This window comes from Macadamia integrifolia, unplaced genomic scaffold, assembly GCF_013358625.1.
Source record: "Macadamia integrifolia cultivar HAES 741 unplaced genomic scaffold, SCU_Mint_v3 scaffold1508, whole genome shotgun sequence".
NCBI classification, from domain to species: domain Eukaryota; kingdom Viridiplantae; phylum Streptophyta; class Magnoliopsida; order Proteales; family Proteaceae; genus Macadamia; species Macadamia integrifolia.
In genome coordinates this window covers 156471-161994 of record NW_024868238.1, presented here as the reverse complement: position 1 = coordinate 161994, position 5524 = coordinate 156471, and positions in this window count along the sequence as shown.

Sequence of the window (5524 nt, the reverse complement as noted above, 5' to 3'; positions counted from 1 at the left end):
CTCATCCTTATGGCATAAACATTTTGGTCACATTTCTAGACTTATAATGGAGAGATTAGTTAAAGATGAAATATTACCAAATCTAGACTTCATTGACTTCATCACTTGTATAGACTGCATTAAAGTTGAGCAATCTATGGCATTATCAAGTAGTTACCAAGCTGACCAATTCACTTCTAGAATTGACACAAACTGACATTTGTGGTCATGTTATCCTTGTATAATTGGTGAAAAGTATTTCTTTATCCTTGTATATTATTATGCCTACTTATTAAATAAAAGTCTGGCCCTGAAGTGAATAGTGGTGAAGTTAAAAATAAGTTAAATAGGAAGATCAAAATCGTACGATCTTTTGCCCAATTTCTTAAGTTAAAGGATATAACTCCCCAATACACAAATCCTAGTACACCTGAACAAAATAACATTGCAGAAAGACTCAATCGTATCGTCATGAAAATGATACGTAGCATGATGAGCAACTCCTCATTGCCTGAATTCTTATAGAGTGAGGCATTAAAGACAACCGTGTATATCTTGAACCGGGTTCCTAGTAAGTCAATTTCTAAAACCCTTCACAAGTTATAGAATAGAAGGAAACATAGTTTAGAACATTTTCATAGATGGGGTTGTCTTGTGAAGCCAAATTGTACAATCCAAATGAAAACAAACAAAAAGTTGTTGTTCTATTGGTTCTTGTCAGTGGTCAAAGGGTTACAGGTTTTATGCACGCACACAGTATCAGAATTCTAAGAACTTGAATTGCTAGATACTTAAGGATGGTAACATTAGTGGGAATGAGATATCAAATAATGTGGTATTTGAAGAACATTGAATTTCACCATCGATATATATATATATATATATACATCCCAATAGTATTATTGTTCTATAGATGACTATTTGTAACAATCTTGTGGAACAATAAATTATAGAATATGTACATATCCACCATGATGATGTTATTCTATCGGTGACTATTAAAAATAAACAACAAACTATCGAAGATGTGCCACTCCATGATGTAGTTAATACTGTGAATGTTTCTCAATCGAAAATTCAGAGAAGACCTCAAAGGGTTAGGGGGTCTTCTATTCTAGATGACTCTATAGTATATCTCCAAGAATCAGAGTTCGATATTGGAATCATAAACTTTTCACATGCCATAAATGATATTGATTATCTTAAATGGGTAGATGCTATGAAAGATGAAATGAAATCCATGAGTGAAAATGATATATGGGATCTCGTTCAACTACCTACAGGCTTTGAGGTAATTGGTTGTAAATGGATATTTAAGATTAAACGGGCCTCAATGATAATATTGAGAGACATAAAGCCAGACTAGTTGTAAAGGGATTCACTCAGAAAGAAGGCATTGATTATCATGAAATCTTCTCTCCTATTTATAAGGATGATTTTCTGATAATCATATTGACATTAGTGTGTCTCATTATGATCTGTAGCTTCACCAAATGGATGTGAAGACTGCATTCTTGAATGAGGACTTAGATGAAGATGTTTACATAAACTAACCCGAAGGATTTAGTGACTAAGGAAAAGAAAACCTAATATGCAGACTCAAGAAATCCATATATGGACTTAAACAAACTTTCAAACAATGGTATATTAAATTTAATCACATTATTGTTTCTTTCGGATTCATTGAGAAAACATTTGACAGATGTATATATCTGAAACTTAATAAAAGTAAATTTATATTTTTGGTCTTATATGTGGATGATATTTTACTTGTCAGTAATGATCTTGTTTTGTTGAGTGATTTAAACTCTTTTTATTTCTAAGAATTTGAAATGAAAGATATGAGTTTAACCTCTTTTATTATCGATATTGAGATATTTCATGATAGATCTTGTCAGATACTTGGATTCACAGAAAATCTGTCACACCCCGTTCACGCAGAACCGGACCAGTGACCGGGTTAACTCCGGTTAACCCAAACCTGCCAGGATCATCTGATACAGTACCCAACCACAGCATACACCCATCAAAGATAAACATTCAAAAGTTCAGCGGAATACTTAATTTACTTGTAAATACCCCCAATATACTTGATACCCAAATTGTAGTACATAGATAAATGCATGTGGGCCCGTAGGCATGATATTTACACAAAAAGAATAACAATTCACGTATCAAGTACACAAAAAGGGGTCATCAAAAGAATTAAAAAGTAAAACTCTGTACGGCGTCAATACTGCGGTCCCGCAGCATAGCCCTCGCACGTGCAATCTGTACCGTGCTCATACCCCTCGGGGACCCACCAATCCTCATCGAAAAACTCAACTATGGGGCTCGACCCTTGATCTTCAGGTGGGTGACCTGTAAAATCATCTAAAAGAGGTGTACACGTGGGATGAGCTCACTAGCTCAATAAGTGAAAAGAAGGACCACACAACAATCACATCCATATGCACTATATGCTATGCAACTCATTTTAAATCTCATCCACCTAAACAACATTACTATGTCTTAGGTTTGGTGCTACTACAACCATAGTGCCCGTATGCCTCGGGTACGAGCCGTGAACTCCATCCCGCGATACGCCGATAGGGTTGTCGGAGAAGGCCCACCGTGAGTACTCGAAAAAGTAAAGCATGCCGACCACCGGCTCTCAACATAAAAGTAAATGACAGAAAGTAAAGGTGCTGACTCCAGCAATTTAAAAGCAGTACGATTGGCCCTCTTGAATATACCACTGAGGTTACCGACTGTCCTAATGACCAGTCGACGTATGTCTAACAGCCACAGTGACCCGACAACCGCGACCACTGCTTCCCCCCAAGTGATAACCCAACACCTCAACCCCTATTGGGAAGGGTCGTAGCACGGGAAGATGATAATCCTAAACCGCATGTTCCTATATGACATAGTACGATTGCATAGTGCCACCACATCCCATTCCACAGGCCACCCATGCACTCGTTTCCAAGCCGACTATGGCATCTAGTCTAATAATGCATCATGCACAGTGATCCCATCATTCATCACATAAGCACATCAATCATTTAGCATTGAGAATATAAAACACAACACGCATGTCATAATCATATGAGGATGACTAAGCTACACATAATTTGCATGATGACATGGCTAGTCTAGATACAATTGAATGATGCCAAACAAGCCTTAAAATAAAGTCAAACGTCCTCTCCCCACTTGTTGTGTACAAAGACTCACGCCCGGTACGGATGAGATCCGACGCGAGAAACGTAAATTTTAGTGAACCTATCATAAGTGAATGGGGTTAGCATTTCACCACTTTGGGTTCAAAACTAGCAAGATTTGATGGTTAAATCATGTTTAAAATCATAAAAGAAGGTTGCCTGTCCGTTTTGGGTCCATTCGGACACAAATCACGTTGGGGGCCTCTCGGGTGGGTTAGATAGCCCACCTATCACGGCCCACCAGTCTTCTTAGGTGGGCTAGTTGGCCCACCGATCCAGGCCCACCAATCTTCTCAGGCGGGCTGTTCGGCCCACCGGTCTCGGCCCACCTGAGGGGGCAAAAATTGCCTTCTTCCTTGAAACTTTCCCCAACCTTTGGGAAATCAAATGGGGCTTTTCCAATCACATTTTCCACACATCCAAGGTATTATAAGATGATTCTAACCTAGATCTAAGTTAGATTTAAGGATTGAAAAGCCATCTTACCTTCTTTGCTCAAGAACTATTTCAGAACCCCAAAATCACTTCTTAGCTCAAGAAATCACCAATGCTTTTCAAATCTTGTAAACACTTCTTCAAATCCTTCAAAATCAACACATAGACCATCTATTAAACCTTATATTCATCATCTCAAGTGGGATTTACAAGATCTCAAGGAACTCTACCCAAATCAAGGGTTTTACTTGGGTTTGGTGAAAGTTTAAGAAGCATAGCCTTTGCTCAGCTCCAATCATAGATCTCGTGTTGGGGATCACTCTTCCGGCGTCGGAATGGGAAGATCAAACCTTGGCACCTCTTAAATCCATTTCTTCCTCCTCTTCCTTCCCCTTTCTTCTTCTTCGTTCTTTCTCCCTTCTTTTCTCTCTCCTCTTTACTCTTCTCACCAACTCTTTAGTATAATAATGAGAAAATGAAAAACACAATAAATGTTATTTATACTTTTTAAAATATCTAGTAACCACATGGGTGGGTCACTCAGGTGGGCGGATGTGCCCGCCTGTGACCACCCACTTGAGGACCAAAAATTAGCCAACAAGTGGGATTTTGATAGAATTTGACTCTCGGCATGTATCTCACTCTCGGCACAAGGTATATTATACGTATGCACTTTAAGATACGGCTACATACCAGCATTACCTGTACATGGCCTTATGATACGTGTATGTGCATAGCTTGGGTACACCCGTCTCCTCTGGCACTGACTCGGACTTATCTGGCCAACCTGTGTTCAAAGTCACCCTTGCCATCATGATCCATAAGGAACCCGCCTTAACCCTCTCTGGTTCGGGTCCTGTATGGTTAACCTGGGTCAACCGTGTAATTAGACCAGGTTTAAAAAGTAGGGTATCACATTTACACCCTCTTTTTGAAAATTTTGTCTTCGAAATTGGCGTACCTGGTTGTTCGAAAAGTTGAGGGTACTTGGCTTGGATTTCATCCTCTTTCTCTCAAGATGTTTCTTCAAGTGAATGATTAGCCCATTGCACCTTTACGAAGGAAATGGAGCGGTTGCGAAGGGTTTTCACTTTTCGGTCCAAGATTTCAGTTGGTTGCTCTGTATAGGTCATATCAGCTTCTAGATATTCTGGTTCCACGGGTAATACATGCGATGGATCGTGAACGTATCGCTTCAGCATGGATACATGGAATACATTATGAACATTCCTGAGAGAAGGTGGCAGAGCAAGCATGTAGGCTACTGAGCCAACCCGGGTTAAAATCTCAAATGGGCCAATGTATCTTGGGCTCAACTTACCATTTCTATGGAATCTTTGTAACCCTTTAGTAGGAGAAATCTTGAGAAACACCTTTTCTCCTGCCTGAAATTCAATGTCTTTCCTGCGGTTGTCTGCATAGCTCTTTTGACGTGACTGAGCTACCTTAATCCTTTCTCGAATAACATCGACCTTGTCACAAGTCATCTTTATCATTTCAGGTCCTAACATTCGGCGTTCGCCTACCTCATTCTAATACAGAGGAGTTCTACACTTCCTACCATATAATGCCTCATATGGAGCCATCCCAATTGTAGCTTGGTAATTGTTGTTATAGGAAAACTCTACAAGGGGTATATATTCTTTCCAACTATCACACATTTCCATTGCACATGCCCTGAGCATGTCTTCTAATATCTGTATGGCTCGCTCTGACTGACCATCAGTCTATGGGTGGAAAGCTGTACTCAAATTCAATTGTGATCCCAAAGCATGCTGGAAGCTTTTCCAAAATCTGGAAGTGAACCTTGGGTCCCTATCTGACACAATGCTCACTGGCACTCCATGCAAGCGCACTATGTTATCCATATAAAGTTGTGCTAACTTGGCCATAGAGAACTTGGT